The 17,412-nt window shown below is 43.6% G+C and overlaps 1 long non-coding RNA gene across 2 annotated transcripts in view; it reads left to right on the forward strand.

Annotated features, from left to right (window-relative positions):
• LOC104140720 (uncharacterized) overlaps window positions 1-15,642 on the forward strand; it is a 69,343-nt gene extending 53,701 nt beyond the window's left edge. Inside the window, exons 4-5 of one of the 2 annotated variants that reach the window (XR_011137617.1) lie at window positions 1,512-10,842; window positions 10,921-15,642. This is a non-coding gene — a long non-coding RNA (uncharacterized lncRNA). Of the gene's footprint in view, window positions 1-1,511; window positions 10,843-10,920 lie in introns of those variants that run through there. The other variant, XR_011137618.1, reaches the window with a different exon arrangement.
• The last annotated feature ends 1,770 nt before the right edge of the window (window positions 15,643-17,412 follow it).

Consider the following 17,412-nt stretch of genomic DNA (forward strand, 5'->3'; position numbering starts at 1 on the left):
GGGGGCAATCCAGCTGGACATGCAGCGTATTAATTGTGCACTTGTGCTTCTAGCTACAGTTACTGCACCATCCTTGAGCTTTGAGGACCCCTTCTTGGTTGGAGCAAGCTGAGCTTTCCAGTCAACAGAGGCACTGTCTGCATATATTCATTCTTCAGGTCTCAACAGCCCCTCTGGAGTTAGTGCCAGGAATATTTTCCTGTTACAAGTAGGAACAAGAGATATTTTCTGGGGACATGGTTGTAGAGCTGCAGATAGCACTTGGGGTACATTATTCTGAATCTGTCAGCCAGCTTTTTATGCAACAAATCAGATGTTATAGACATTGAGGTAACTGCCTCCATTCACTGGTCAAGGCCTTGCAGACCACAAACTGTTATATTCTCACCTTAAAAGAAGAGAAAAAAAATTGTATTGAGAATGCATGAGTGGACATTCCACTAGCAGAAAAACAGATTACCTCTCCACCAAGCAGACTCCGATCCCCAGGACTCTGAAAGCAACCTAGAATGACATTTTTTTTTGTTTCTGATAGCTGGGAATTTGAGAGGGCTGAATGACTGAGGAGGGAGCAATGGGTAAAGTTATCTCCCTTTTTTCTTATTCTTTTTTTCTTATATGAGCATCACACAGCAGGCTGCTGAAACAGGCTTCTTCAAAGTCATTATAGCAAATGCAGATTACGTATCTCACACAGCAGGCAGCTACAGTAAATCTTGGCACATCCATCCATTAACGTATTGGTTTCGGAGAAGCCATAGTTGCCAATGTAGATCAATAAGCCATAGATTTTGAGTTTTTTATGTTATAGTATGGGGCACTGCTTAGAAGGAAGGATGAATTAAGCAAACGATTTCCTGGAGTGAACAGTGGGCACTTGAGTCACATGGTTAAAATCCCCTAAGGCTGCTGGTTTCAGGGTAGTTATCTCAGTTTCAGCTATTAAGGTGACACACAGGGGGAGAAGACTAGTGTAATCATAACCCTGTGTGTCACGAGATCTTTGATATTTTCCTTGGATGACCTTGGATACTGCTATCTGAAATAACACGTTGCTTGTGGCAGCAGTTCATGCACGTTAGGTCAGGCTCCTGGAGAGCTCATTTGTGGTGAGCTTCACAAATCAGGTTTCATCAGTTGCTTTACAAGTTGTCAAGGCTGGGCGGGTGTTGGATCCTCAGGTGAGCTGAAATCAGGTTTGGAAGTGCTAAGATACAGCATCTGTGGCTATGTCTGCCTTCTCGGCTTGTACCACATTGAACCTTACTGTTGTGATGTGATTGGGATACAAAGCTGCCATTCCCCAGTGGAGATAACATGAAAAGGTTAATTTGCAACATCAGAGAGGAAAGGGATAGTGATAGAAACTCCCTGCAGCACCCTTTCCAAAAAATCCTGTATTTGAAAGTGTTTGTGTTTGCTTGCTAAATACCTAGTCTCTTATGATTAGATGTATTAATTACCTATTCGTGTTAAAATGCTTTCTAAGCAGCAGTTTCTTTTTTATCTAGGGCTGATGCCACATCATAATCGTCAGCCATCCCCCCACCACCATTCAGCCAGCTGGAAGAAAGGCCAATGCTCTGCTCTTTGTGAAGCCAAGGGCATCTCAGGAAACGTGTCCCAGGGGATGCATCTCAACTTGGTCAGCCTTCCTGTTCACTCCTGTCCTAATCCCACCTCCTACACTTGTATTTGGAGTGGGTAAGCAACTCAGCCTAGGCATTTTATGCCTCTCAGAGTGAGACTAATTACATAACATACCATTTTTGGCTGGACAGTGGAACGAGGTCTCAATAACGCTGTGGCCATGCAGGCTGTTTTTGTTTGCTCTCAATTTTTTTAAGACTGTAATTACAGAGACCTTCCTGGGAAGAGTAAATTGCAGGCAGAATAGTTGACTGAGAGCACGCTTTTCTTGCACCTCATTCATACAAACAAATAATATCTAATAATGTGACTCAAGCCCATTTCTAGTGTAGCTGGCTGAAGTAAGTATTTTTCTGTCGAACACCTTTTGTTGTGCTCTGCAAACACAAGCTGCTAGAATGACCTCAGCACTTCTTTAGCTTTTATTCAAAGTCACTGAGATGTTTATGATTCAGTTTCCTCCCCCGTCTCAGCAATAAATACCCACACAGCAAAGACCAGGAAATCTGCCAATCCAGTAAATGACTCCTTTACATTGTTCTTACTGCACAAAGAAGGTTTTTTTGCTTCATCCCAAAATGCCATCCTGCAGGAGTTACTTTATAATGAACCAGCGATGCCCAGCAGAGTTGGGCAACACATCAGAGGAAAGACAGTGTCGTGTACACTGAAGCAAGGTGAAAAAGAAGAGAAGGCATAATTACTTTTAAATTTTGAATCACTCAGTGATTCTATTGCTTTTCTACAAAGTTTATATTTTCATGGAAGTGACTTTTCAGTCATTCTTCATAGTTGTACTCAGGAGTACCTGAATATCTAAGTAGTCTTTTATTCTTTTCTGCTTTCTAAGTAAGAAACCAAAGTATTTGGCTGCACTTTTTGCTGCTGATGCATTAAAGGATGATCAAGACAGCTGAAGCAAACTGTTTGCAAACAGCCTCTAAACTTCTATATGTCTAGATAGGGCATATTAAACTTTTTTTAACAAAGCAGTCCCTCAGAACATAAGCCTGGGCACACATCATTTGCAAGCTAAAGAAAAGGCTGCTTTCGTAGGGTAGTTTGCACATTATGAATTGTTCAGCTCTGAAGTGTGCTATAAAGCAGAGATGAACATAATCTTTGACTGCCTTTCTATGTCTGCCCAAAGAATAATATTGTTCTAATTTACAAATGTGGCAGAAAGATGGGTTTAAGAATAATCTTGTTCCACCCTTACTATTCTGCCAGTGAGCTCTAAGGTAGATGTGGGCTATCAGTGTTTTTGTTTCCCTGTAAAGATAGATTTTCAACATTTATTTACCATTCAGGAATAAGGATAAAACACCTCCAGAGAATTAATTAAAAAAAAAAAAAAGAATGTCCAGAAAGCAAAAGCTACAATCAGACTGGCTCAGAGATTTCTGCCCTTGAGAATTTGATTCTCTTCCTTATCTCAGGACGTATGCTCAGCCTGTGAGTACAGGCATCCACACATTTTCCTCCTTCAGATAAAGCCGGATTCCACTGTGGCAGAAAGTTACATAAAGAGTTTTTTCCTTGCCCCCAGTGAAAATAGGAGGAGGAGGAAACAACAAGGAAGGTTTCTCTTTTGTTGTAGGTTTCTCTGTGCATATGGCTGCAGACTTGAAAAACAAACTATTTGTTTGAGTACGTGTGGTTTTAAACTTGATGTCAGGGAGGAAAAAAAGTGGTGTGAGTGAGAAAGGGAGAGCAGGCCAGAGCCACTCCTGGTTGGCAGAAGGACACTGAGAGACAAGCAGAGGGGACGGATGATCAAAGAGGGGAGATGTGACCCTCAGAATAACCAAAGAGGGATAGAGTCCAACCATTTCTGCAGAAAATACAACATTGAAAGGAAAGAAGCTGAAATCAGGCGATCCTGAAGCAGTGTGCAGTGTTGGAAGCGTGGACGCAGAAAGAGGGCAGCGGGCAGGAGGTGAAACCTTGGAAGCATGAAAGTCAACGGGCTGCAGCGGGGCAGGAGGACGAGAGGACCTCTGCGCTGCCCCTGTCCAGGCACATGGCGGTGGTGAGGGCTCGACACACGCACGCGTCTTCCCAGAGAAAAGGGCATAGCGCAGCACCGAGGGTGACTGCACTGCAGCTAGCAAAGACAAGCCTTTTGCACAAGACGGAAACCCAACAGACACACACCAAACTGGTTTAGCACCAGCTGAGCTATTATATTTTTAATCCTTGCATTGTACAAACAAACCTAATTTTTATCAGGTTATTGTCCTCCCACTGCTTTCCTCTGCAGCTGATGCTCTGTCAATATCTTTTACCCTAATATATAGGCTACATTATAATGATGCTTCAGTGCCCTAGGTGTCAAAGAGGCAGCAGCAAGAACTTCACTTTGATAACTGTGATGCAGCTGGAGCAGCAGGAATAAAAGCTCTTCAAAAAGAGATGATGTGGCTGCTCCTAATTAAGGTGTTTAGTAGGTTTTATCAAGAAACAGTACAAAATCATGAAGAAACCCCACTGGGCAAAGCGCAAAGCACAAAGCCTGAGGAACATTGGGAAGCCAAGGTGACTCCTTTCTACTACCTTCAAAGTGCCTTGCTGGTTACAGTGTAGTAATAATAGCACTTCACAGACGGATTGTGCTCCTCCGTGATGTCCTGTGTGGGAAGAAGGGAAAATTTAGAGATGCAAGGCTGGTGCCTGGCCCCTGCTTCAGCAGAAGCCTGACCCTGAAGAACTGCTGTGCTGGCCAAGGCCGGAGTAGGGACCATCTCTGCTTTCCTTACGGAGGCTGAAAGGTGAACTATTAGAAGAACAAAAATGGCAGCTTTTAAAGAGCTGGCAACCCAGCTGTTTGAAAATACCCTAATAAAGACAAGATAAGAGCTTGAGCCTATCCCTTTTGTCTCTACATATTGTAAATTCCAGTACCCTGCCGTAACAGAGGATTTAGAAAACTATTTCAGCAGGCCTCATTCAAGAATTATCTGTGGAAGGATTGTCTAAGATGTCTGTCTCACATACTTAGAAAACCTTAAGAGGTCTTTATGGTAGAAACCTTGAGCCATCCAACACTCTGGGACTGCCACTCAATTACGCAGAGGTAGACCTAGAAAAAAACAACAGAAGTGTGTAAGTTTTTGCATTTCTGTGACTGCAAAAGACTAGGGAGTCCAATAACCCTAACAACATGTCAGTTTTAAGAAACTATTCAGTGCTTTCCATGTCTGTTCCTCCTAACCCTGTTCTACAAAAGCGGGAATAAGAGTTTTTTTTCAGGTGGAACCGCCTGCATAAAGGCAATTTTTAACATGTGGGCTGAAGCAATAGTAAAATACGGTATTCTGCATAACTGCAATGCTTCAGAGCATTGTTCATTAGCAGAAATGCCGCCTTGCTTACCTGCCCTGGCCAAATAGCCGACCCATGGTCAAACAGGCAGCGTTGGTGAGGCCTCGCACCGAGGAAAGGCAGATACCCTCCGAGACCTCTCCAGCCAGCGGAGGGCTGGAGCAGCCTGACCTCGGGTGCAGCGCCGCACGCACCGTTACGCGCTCCCCGGCCGGGGCAGCCCAGCCTCGCAGAGCGGGCACCACCACCGCCACCGTCAGCTGGGTGGCCTTAATCGCTTCGCGTGAGTTTTATGGGGACCCTGACGGGCTTTCTGCAGCCATTCGTCAGCGGTCCAGGAACGCCTTTTTTTCAGGAAGCGCGTGGGAGTGTAGGTACATGTTCCCCGAGGACCTTGAAAAGGGGGCATAAATCCTAGGGCAAGAGCTGTGCACCTAACTGCCTGCCCACAGATTTCAGAGCGATGTACACCCGCGTTTGTTCAGACGGTTACACTAACATTCAACATTTCCTTATTGAAACTAGCGTAAATGCCTCCTATTCTAACGCCCCTTTTTACTTAGCCTTTCCTCAGGCAGATTCCCAAAGAGCAAAAAAAGCCTAAGGAAAGACTTCAGGATCTGACTCACGGATTTTATTTTCTTTCATAGCAGCGAGAGACAGTGGTTTTCTTTCTGCTGAAAGAATCTGAAAAACAAAGCGTATCTACAAAAAGTATTTCTTCTGCAGCCGTCATTTCCTGGGCACATTAGGCCTGTTACATTTCTACTGATCAGTTGTTCAGCTTCAGGAAACAAAACAGCTCTCAGCCCCTCTGCTAAAGTTTGCTAGGTTTGCATCATAACCGGTCATATAACCCTAACTGCAGTGTCTTGGATTTTCACTGCATCCTTCTTAAACAGGGAGGGGATGCCAGGTACATAAATCTTGCTGTGCTTAATTTCGCGTGCCAAATTATTTTTACAGAACGTAGCCAGCATTTATCCCCACTGCTGTAGCAGCTTCAGTCTCAGTTACTCGCTTGTTCAAGCCATAACACTGAATGTCACCGTAAGCCATGGGAAGCAATACCCTGTGTAATAACGGAGCAAAATAGCTTAAGATACTAACTATCCCACCGAGCGACGTAGACCTCTCTGAAAAAGGTTGAGCCAATGCGTCACGTTCTGCATGAATCCCTGCAGCAATCATTCCTGTAGCCCCATGAGAAGACCCCAGACTGCTTTTCAAGGGCTCTGCAACTAGAAACAAAACTCACAGTACAACTACCACCAGCTAGCCTGTCGGTTACCCATCCTGCCATCTCCAAGGAGGTCCTTCCCTCTACCTTGGCATCATCTGGTACTTGCAGACCCCCAAAGCAGCACGCCAGGAGCAGGGACCTGTGCCAGATCCGCCTGCGGCCGTGGGCTGCGTGTCCAGCGTTGACTGGTCGGTGCACCAGACGCTTAGCGCGTCCAGCCGGAGCAAGCAAGGACAGGGATGAAGCCCTGGGGAGTTTTAGACCAGCTGCAGGACTGCTGTCAGTCCTGCCCACTGAGAAGGTAAAACCCTCAGCACGGGTGCGGGCTCCATGCAGAACGTGCAGGTCCTCACCGTGCTTTCCTTAACCTTGACAAATGCTTACAGCAGTGTCTTCTCATATAAACTCGTCCTGGAGACCGGCCTTTGACTTCAGTTCCTAAAAACAAAATGGATTGGATAGATCCATACTGAAAGGAATCTTTAAGAAAATGTCTCTTGATCTGTTTTCAGCAACCAGCTGAAAAACTTGTGCGTTGGCTAACATCACAGCGAGCAGAGAGCAGATGTTGGACATGAACGCGCTTTTTCTTAGATACACTAAGACAGAGTAGTAGCCCTGTGCCTCCCCTAGCATCTGTGTTTTATGCCACGCTGTGACACAATGCACTTAAAAGCTTTACTCCTCATCTATCATCAGTTAAAATGTTTGTAATAAGGTGTTTGACCACACATTGAAGATTTGGCCGTTAAAGATGCCCACAAACCTGTTCAAGGCAAAACAAACAAAAATCTGTTTAGGGAAGAGAGAATTATATCAGCTTGCAGGTGCCGCAACTATACGTAATTCTCATCTCAGGAAAATATAATGATCATCATGACAGAATTACTTTTTTAAAGAGAGAACTAAGCTTGGTCAGAACATGCCAGGTTAAGGGAAAAGGACTGAGACAGGTGCTGCAAAGTGCTGCTATTTGCTTCAAGTTATAAAACAACTCGGACTTTCTCTCGTCCTCATTTTCCTCCTTTTCACAGATCAAGGTCAGGACTTCAGTTTCAGTTGCCACTGAAGTTTTTATCCTGTGGAGACAAACTCTAGGAAAGTGGTTGTGCTTGGCAATGACTATTTCATTAGCCATGAATTGAAGCAGCTGGGGAATACTTTGAGAAAGGACATCCCAAGGTTAAAGTGAAGGAAATGATCCTTCCTGGAGCTACTTCACCTGCTGTCAAGCCTTGCATCTTTCCCATGATTAAACTGGTGCACAGAGCAATAGCAGGTCTCCCCGTGACTGCTTCCATCTGTGCAATTATGTTGGGGTCGCTACTCTACAGGCTGCAGCTGTCCTCAAGTTTTCTCTCGCATATTCATTTGTCAAACTGATAGTTTTCCACCTGATGGGTCCCTTGGCAGAGGAAGCTTTGTGAGAGTGATTCTTTGAATACTTGTCCTAAAAGAGCCATTTCTGACACTAGCTGGGAGGAAGACACTGGCTAATAACTCTTCCTCCCCTCTCTTCACCAGTGGTGGAGACTTCCCATACAATGTCCTAGCACTTCCTTCCCAAAGCATCATTTTGCATTTAACTTTATGAGCATCTAAATCAAAGCTCTGGTCTGAGCCACCCTTGAGAAAAAAAGCCTTCTCATAGGAGCCTTGTCTTCTGACTTAGGTGCATGAGATTGCACAGCATGAATGCCCCCTCAGCTATGTACCTGTGCTTCAGCTGGCGCTGGGAGAGCTGCTCCACCATAATTTAAGTTACAGAAGCAGCAGCTGATGGGAATTATACCCCCCGGTCCAGGCTTTAGCGATGGTCACTCAGGTCCTTTTTGAGTTGGGCTCATCTTTCTTTGAAGCGTTGAATCAGTTTATTTACAAATGAAGATGCAGGACGGCCACTGGTCCGTAGTCATGAAAAGAGTATATACTTAGGGGAAAAAAATGGAATAGGCAAAAAAGAAAATCTGTTGTGCTTACCTGAAGGAAATAGCTCATCTTCCAGGCAGGACATTTGGACAATGGTCTGATACACTAACGGTGTAGAGTTGTTGGGAGAGCTTGTCTATGTATGCTGTCTTCTTCAGTTAGTTTAACAATGTAAATGAAAATCCCATCATGAAATCATTCATAGGTCTCTTTATGGGAAACTTTGATATTTCCTTCTTTGTTCTTTTTCTGCTCTAGAAGACTAGCAGCATGTTGACAGCCTTCAGCAATTCATCCCAAAGATCCTACCTCTAATAAATATTATCACTATACCAAGCCCAAATTTTGACGAGAGCCCTCATTGTGCAAGCCGCTCCACATGCACTGGAAAGGTTTGTCCTATCCCCATCCCCAGGAGCCTCTGGCAGATGAACTGGGGGCGTGTGGGCCACGTGTCGGGGTGGAAAGAGGCAGTGACTTTGCTGTTAGCAGCTCCATGGCAGGGACCGAATGTCAGTCATGGCAACCCCGCTCAGGCACCTGAGCATGCCTCGGGCAGCCAGCCTCCTCCTGCCTCTGCAGCTTCATGTCTACTCCCGCCACCATTAGTGGTCTCCAAAATATTCCAGAGCTGTTCCGTATGCAGAGAACAAATAGGACTGGACTCTAGCCTTTAGTTTACAATCTTCCCATCAAATGTGACACAGACAATAAAGTTTGTTTCAAAGTCCTGATGAATATATGCACTTGCTCTCTGTCTTTCTCTTCAAGTTGAGGAGATATGCACGAGGAAGTGTCCCCTCATCTGTTCTTTTTGGTGATAGAATGAATGAAAGTGTGTATGAAAGCATATAATCAGAGAGTTAAAGATCTTGGGAACTCCAAATACCCCAAAAAACAGAATAAGAAATTACAGTGCAAATCTCAATGAGAACAAATCAATTTTTCTCCTCCCTCAGTAAACAGTTGGACTTTTACGTCTGCTATTTTTACAGCCACACACATTTTTTAGATCTAAGTGCTGAAAAGCCAGTTAACATCAGCTAAGATAAGTATTAAATTTTTGTGCCTCGCATTTGAATTGATGACTGAGATGTTTTCATTCTCAGAGAAGTGTTCAACAGGGAAATGTGCCTGCTGGGAATGCAAATAGCCCACACAGTACATTAGACAACCATAAACAAATAGGTTGCACAGATGTAATTAAGAACAGAAGAGACCAACCTCTGTGCAGAACCATGATTTACACTGGAGTTCACCTGCCTTGAAAGCTCAGATCACATTGCGTGTTGCCTGATTACCAGTCTGGTGTTTCAGCACAAAACACATGCTACTGGATTACTAGGTCTGCAAAACAGTGTGAATTACGTAATAGCTCTGGAGTCAAGCTTGTAAAGTGGGATTGGCTTTACCTTTAACTGTTCCAGGGGAGGTTGGGAAGCAGTAGCCCTGTGCAAGGACTGGAGGAGCTTCTGCACAGAGACATACAGGCAGAGGAGCAGGCATACTGTTTATATAGAAAGTGGTATGCAGCTTCATGGCAGCTTGGCTTTTCCGTATACTGCACAAATTGCTAAGGAATATTCTTTACTTTGGTGAATTTGCACTTGTAATATAGAAGTAATGCCAAAAGACAATTTGGGGCATACAAAATAGGTTAGAAAGTTGCATGTAGTATGTGGGAGTCATCCTAAATTTTTAATCATACCTAACCATGCTATTGGTAATGTCAAGAGCTCAATCATTGGTATGGTAGCCAAGTTTGAATAAAATCAGAGTTATACTCAAACTAGATTTCTCACAACTCGGAAAGTTTGCTAAATCCCATTACAGAAGCAGACTCATTCCTTCACCTAATGAGTTCAGTTTCCATTTCAGTCATGTCCTGACTTGAAACTAACATGTTAGTCATATATTCATGCATTTCCTAACTAATAGGAAATTCAGGCAGTGCCAGAAGGTGCTTGAGGAAGCCAAACCTGATTTCAACAGGTTTCAGGAAACCGAGAAAGAATCTAAATGTAAATTTGAAGAATTTTCTGTCTTCCTTGCAATTAATAAATATTCAAAACATATAACAACCAGCAGATGTCTCTGCAGCCACCTGAGTAGCGATGCACATGTGAGGAAAAACAAGGTGATGGAGGGGAGAATTTAATAAGCAGACATTTCTCTTAAAAATGTGCTTCCATAAAGGTCGAACCTGTGTAGAAAATTCTGAAGGAGTGCTCAGAGACGGACAGCACTGCAATAGCATCCCTCACCCGGTGAAGGAAACTGCTTCTTACTGAGTTGTATAAACAGTAAAACAAATGCCTAAAAAGTGTTCGTTAACACATTGGTTAATGTGAAACACCAGGTTTCCGGGTTTGGTGTTTTAGCCCATATTTGTCAGGCTATTTGTGTTATCAAATGTTGCATAAGGCCAAGCTAGTGTTTGCCACCCTGGGCGCTGAGCTGTAACCGTGGAATGAACTCCCGCAAGTGGGCAAGACTGTCACAGACACCCCCAGTCTTGCTACAACGCAAGCCACGTGTCTTCAGTCCTTCCTTTACTCATGTGCACATAGCCACATGTAAAAAAAATAGTATTTACCAGAGCTAAGCAAAACACACAGAATTCCCTCCGCAGGGACAGGCCGAGCGAGAAGAGGAGCCAGATGACAGTCCTGAGTCACACTATTTAATACACTACGGTAAGAGGCTTAAATATTGTGACTGTGACAGCAAGAGAAGAAGCTATCTCATCATAAAACATATCCTTTCTATCGCAGGGAATGGATTTCTGAAACCAGCGAGCTGTTGACTTGCAGGCAACAAGGGGGACCAGGACACAGAAAAAGCAGAAACACCTTGAAGTCATTTTTACTCTTCCCGATTTCTGTATCCCAAGACCAAATGCAACTTGCAGTTGATTTCAATACAGCCCGTTTAGAGACTGCCATAAATGTAGCACCTCTTCCCTCCGCTGATAGGCAGCGTGAGGTTGAAGTCAGAGACCCGGGGAGACTGCTGGGTGTGAGTACGGGGGCCGCATCTCTCCCGGGCCGCGTGAATGCTCCGGGCAGCAGCATAGGCTGGGTTTGCGTGCCGAGAAAACAGCCCCTGCTCTGCCTGATGTCAGGGTGGAAAGACCTGCTGCATCCCTCCGATCTGTGAGATGAGTGCCAGGTATCGCCCTTGCCCTAGGAACTGCTGAGCGTACGGCAGATACACCCACATGTCTCCACATACTGCGTTATGGGAAGAAAATGTGAGCATGTAAATCACTGCTCTTGATTCTGTTCCCAGAATATAGCGTGTGCTCATGGCCACGCATGAGCTGACCCTCTTCTCTTGACCTGCTTTTGATTAGTCAAGCTGAAGAACTCCATATTGTTCGGGTAATGCAATAGGAAAATCCTACCAGCCTTCTGGTTTTTGGCTGAAGTCACATTACAAATGTGATGCTTCTTTTCTTTCCCCTCCCAAATGAGGTCGTGGGTTTGCAGGGGGGAAAAGCCAGATGGTGGCAGATATCTTTATTACATGATGTTTATCTATATAAAAGGTTTTTATTTTGCCCTTTCTTTAATTTCCATGAATTACATTTTATTCCCTCTCTCTCTTTTCACTAAGTAGCAAAAATTTGTATGTACATTTTATAACTATTTTATGAAAAGACTGCAGGTGATACCTGTGATATATGATATATATGACACTGCCATAGGAAAGGTAGCTACTGTTGTTACAGACCTTCATCTAAATTATGAAAATTTTTAATTTAAATGTAGAGCTGAGCATACAAAATACAGTACTAGGCCATCTGCTAGTTTTCCATCTGGGCTCATTTGCAAAATACGTTCTGTTTCCCCCCTACACACTATTTATAAACCTCCTTGGAAAACAAATATGACTAATCTGTGGCTCACTACAGATAGCTATTTGCCTGCAGCTTTTAATAGAAGTGGCTATACGGTTCAGAGTAGTAACAAAATGCATTCATTTTGTTTTACATGCAGGTGTAAAAGCTCACATGGCTCTATTCATAAAAAAGTCTTCATTTCACGCTGCTTTGAACTTACAGAAAGCAAAAGTCCTCAAGATGTCTGAGTTCAAGGGAAGTTTATAAATGTCATGACAAACAGCATTTTGAAGCCTATGGCTAGGAGTTCTTGCAGTGATTTTGAAGTGGCTTGTACTTCTGGCTTGCTCAGTCTGAGAGGCCTGATTTCAGAAGATGAATGCTCAGGTCATGAAAAAGCACCTTGAGCTGGATATCCCAAAATTATTATAATCATCAGTCCTGTGGTTCAAATCCATATCCCCAAGACTGGTAGAAGTATGAGTAATGGTGTGAATACACCTTGAAGCAGCAGTTGTGCAGTGGTCCGTTGTGCTGCGTGAACGGTGCCGATCAAAGCCGAGGGTGTCTCAGCCACCCCTGTCCACACTGATCCACCCATGACTATAAATGTGCTCTCAGATACTGACACAAAGGAGGTGCAGTGAGTGAGGGAACATACATTGTACCAGGCAGAAAATTGAGGCAAAAAGGAAAAATACGTACTTTCAGGCTTGACGGCTTAAGGCAAAAGAATGAATCTAAAAAGCTAGAAGTCTTTAGAGTTAAAAAGCCTTTAGAGAAGCCTGAAAATCTTAATTTTGAAATCCACTCACAGCCCTATCCTGGGAGGCAGGCATGCTCCCAGAGCTTGGTTTTCCAGGTGGATTTGTGTGTTGCTGCCAGCATATTCAGAGCATTGCAATGGGCTGCTGTGATGCTGAAGCCATTTCCATCCTTTTTCCTCTCTCTGCTCAGCAATGCATGGAGGTAAAGGCCTCTTTCCTTGCTGATTACTCTTTAATACCTTCAAGCCAGGCATCATCAAGCACTTTCTCAGTGCTAGCACTAGTACCTGATCTTTGGCCAAACCCTCTTTGAAAAGTTCTGAACGAAACTTGGAAAACATGAAGCATCTCATATCAGGGGTTTCACAGTCTGAAAAGCAACAGCAACAGCAGTATCTTACTCTCCTGTTCCACTTCTCCTTTTTTTTTTCCCCAGTAGACTGACAAATGCCCTCAGATGTCTTTGTTTTGTTTTAAATGTTCACTAAAGGCAAAGGTTGAGTTCTCTTGTCTATCTGAAGTGCAGGATTACAAATACCTACTTTGCAGCAGAGTGCTAGAGTCCTTTTTTGCAAATAAAACTAGGACATTTGTGTCCTAAAAATGCAGAAAAAGATTCTAGAATAAGTTGCTAGGCCCGTGACAGTCTTCCTTCTGTCTGTTTCATCAGATCTCATTGCTCTTTGCCTGTTTGATATTTTGTAAGTTCACTGCAACAGAGGCAGCCTTTTTTTCCCTCTTGTTTTCAGTAGTATCAGCATTGTTTCAAGGCAGAGCTTCTAGGTGCCACTACAACACAATCCTCTCAACCCCAAAAATATGGTCCCTGGCTATTAGCTGTGAACTGGATGATAGTTGGACATATACAATATCCCATATGCAGAATACTCGCTGTAGCCTCCACGAGGGCTGGAAACTATATACAGCAAGGCAATTTTTATTTTATACTATTAACAAAATCATACCCTGAAATACCAGCTCTGTGTTTAATTTCTTCCTCTGAAAGATAAACACATTGCCTTATCTCAGATTATCTGCGTTTACAATGGAATAAAACAGAAAATCAGAACAGATGCAGGAAATACAAAAGAGAGGTAGCATACTGAATTTAAATGCCTATTATGCAAACATTTGCAGATATTTACTGGCAGTTTAATTAACTACTTCCCCCCCCCACCCTCATGCTACCCCAATTTCAGATCTTTCAATACCATATGGCAACTTTAGAGCATATTTTAAAAATATTCCCCCAAAATGTTTTCGTATTTTGGGCTGGGTGGTGGCTCTGAACCAAGGGACACTTTGTGGACTGCGGGACACAAAGGTGCCTTGCTCTACTGGTGAGGCTAAGCATGATGCTGAGATAGACCTAATATTTTGGGATATAGTGTGTCTCCCGTGAAAGGGCTTCAGAGCCATCTGCCCACTGCTGTCCTTTCCCAACCGGAAAGCTTTGGTTCCTGTTGGCCAGGTATGCTGTTGGCAATTGCCCTGGCCTTCTCTCAGCCACCCATTTTGGCTTGCCTGACAGCTGCAGTTAGATCCTACTGCTCCAAAAAGGCTGCTGTCTGGTCTTTTTCCACACGTAGGGGAGAAGGGTAGCTTTTTACTCTTCTTCTGAACCTAAGGTTTGTGATGGCTCCCGTAAAGGGAGCAATAAAGTCACACAAGACAGGGACCAAGTGCAGAAGGTTTTGCTAAGGCAGCGCTAGCCTTGCAGCTAGGGAAAAGGATTTCTGGAGGGTTTTTGCATAACAGTGGTGAGGATAATTTAATAAACACTGGAGTGCTTCATGTCCAGGACTGGCTGGCAGCGGGAAGTGTCCTCCCCCTCAGGCAGTCTGGAAGGGAAGGAATTCAGTATGGGTTGCAGTAGCTCAGGATGACATCGATGAGCACTGCTATGATGTCATTGCTGCATTTTGTCAAAATCCGCTTTGCAGGCGGGCTCATGAGGAGTCCTGTGTTGCTCAGTGGGACTCTGCAAGCCCAGGGAGTTGTACAAATAATTCACTTTCTTTTTCCCGGAGCCTTTCTTCTTAGTTTGCAGGGTGACATTAGAAAAAACAAAAGCCTTTACAGCTAGCAGCTCATTACTGCTGGGACAGCCCAGCTCCCTTTTGTCCTCTCCTCCCTTCCTAAGGCCCCTCTTGAGCCAGCTCCAGCACTTCTCCTTCCCAGGAACCCAAAGGAGGTGTCAGAAATCTCCTTACTTTTTCTTGCCCCATACTTTTTCTGCAGCTGGGAGGCAGGGAAGGGAAAGGCACCTCTCTTGTCTAACAGCTGCCTCGGAGGTGGTATGTGTGATGTACCTCACAGGGGCATAAAATTCACAGAATGCATACATGCTGGCCAGTCTTCAAGAGCCTATGGTTTCAGGCATTAACAAGACTATAGAAGCTAAGGGAAAGGTCATGGTTAGGTAGAAATAACCCGCTTTCAGGATTACAGAATATACACATTTGCCATCAGCTCCATTGGGTTTTCTGGATGCTCCAGGCCTTTGAAAATTATGTTACTCTTACTCAGACACCCGTGGCATCACATACCTGCAAACGAGTTCTTTGGTAAATAGCCTGTTGAAAGGTCTGTCTTCAGGGCTATTGTTATTTTAGCCTCTGTTCTGGTTAATGTCATACAAACGGTTAATCCTTCTAACACGGGTTTTGCAGAATTTATTCTGGAAATTTCTTCATGTCAGAGTCAGGCTCTTACATGTGTTTAAACACTTTATAAAACTGCACTGTTGTTTTTTATTTAAAAGGTCACATTGTAGATTTATGGAATTCTTTTCCCTTTTATCTGACAAGGTTAAAGGAAAACCTTCCATGGTAACACAGAAGCAATCACCCATCCATTAACAAAAAGTCTTAATTTATTTTTCATTGTAGCAGGTTTAATTTCATTTCATTTTTCAATGTGTCTATTTCACATAATTTACTACTTGATACTTTTTTATTTTCAGTCATTTAAGTTGCTTATAAATAAACATTTGTTAATGCCAAGTGAATCAGTAGCCCATTATTTACTTTACACAGCCTGAAAAGCCAGTCTCTCACTTTCTGGAATGTGTGCGTATTCAGCAATCCCTGACTGGAGAATGCTTTTTTTTTTTTTTTTCTCGATTTTGCTATATAGAAGCAGTTCGTATATGGGGATAGTGATTGTGATTTCTGGAAGAACATTATGCAGGTGAGGATCATGCATGTCGATGCTGCTCCATTTGGAATTTAATCTTGAAATAATTTGAACAGTGGTTTAAATACTGACTCTCTGAACCTGTAACAGGTAAGCTGGTGGCATCCAAGCGTAGTGGCAAAGACTACATGCATTTCATGTTATTATCCTTGGAAACTGAAGACAGGAGATATCTGACAAGAATTTTTTTAAAAGCACCACTGAGGTATGCGTCCCTGCAATTAACCACACAGATGACGACCAGCTATGGTGAATGCTGTTCATATAGGTAAGAAACTGTAAGAACAGGCTTGGTCATAGGGCTCATGAGTCTCTACATGAAAATCAAGACCCAAGTCTTGAAGAGGCTCGCTTGTTTTTCTCTTCTAAGTTTCTTTCACATTCATCTTAGCTGATAATATTTCAATATACAAAAGCAAGGGCAGGCTTCAGCACATACATAAAACTGGCAGATATTTTGGCAGCAAATCTGGCAGTTAGGGAGATCCACTGCTGGGGAGCAAAGCAGAGCAAGCTTTAGCTTCAGAGTGCCAGGAAGAGGTCTGTCTCTACCCACTGGCCACATGCTTGATAATTGAAAGGTATCCCTCAATAGCCATTACCACTGGATATCACCTCTTTATCATCATCTGGCAGTACCAAAGTACATACACCACACACCACAGCTTGGGATCGCCATGCAGTTTTCTGTCTCAAGGATCATGAAAGTTATCAAAATTGACTCAATTTTTCTTGGAGAGAGGCAGAGCAAAATTAAGCAGCAGCATCTTCACTCTAATGTGTTTAGAGATGGTCTTTGCTCTTTTAAGAATCAGTGGCTTGTGCACAACAGGCTACAGATGAGATGGGATAATGCACAGACAGGTCAAAGAGCTTGAAGGCAGGTGTCTCTCCAGCTTCTCCTCTTCTAAGCCTCCTTAAAAACAACTGTCTGCGTAGGTGCTAGCTAGTAGGGAGAGCACAAAGAGAGATGATTCCCAAGGAAAAGTGGCTGAGGATTAGGAAGGCAGGAGCATGTTTCCTGTGTTCATCAGCATTCCAGTTCCTCATAGTAGGAATTAAAAGGGTTTTTTTGGCCTTCAGTTTTTGCCTGCAAAGACATAACCCAGAACTACATGTCCTTGGGCAAGAAACTTCTGAAGACTTTGGTTATTTTCTCTACATGACAATATAGCTGCAGACTGTTACCTGCTTTGCTGGTAAGTTTCGTTTAAAAAGTCCTCTTCCTCCGTTGCTCAGTGCCTCTCATAAACTGTTAAAATACTGCAGGCATTGAAAAGCCTTGTGTACCAGACAGACGAGCAAAACCAAGGCAACCACTGTAACCCATCCAAATGAACAATGAAATGCTGTTCCTGGAGCTCAGCACAACGAGTAGACGCTTTCCCATCAAGGACACAAATCTTAACCATGTTCAACTACCCTTGTGTCAGCTCTCAGAAGCAGAGAAGGTAAAC

The sequence above is a fragment of the Struthio camelus genome, chromosome Z (assembly GCF_040807025.1).
Source record: "Struthio camelus isolate bStrCam1 chromosome Z, bStrCam1.hap1, whole genome shotgun sequence".
Taxonomy (NCBI): Eukaryota; Metazoa; Chordata; class Aves; order Struthioniformes; family Struthionidae; genus Struthio; species Struthio camelus.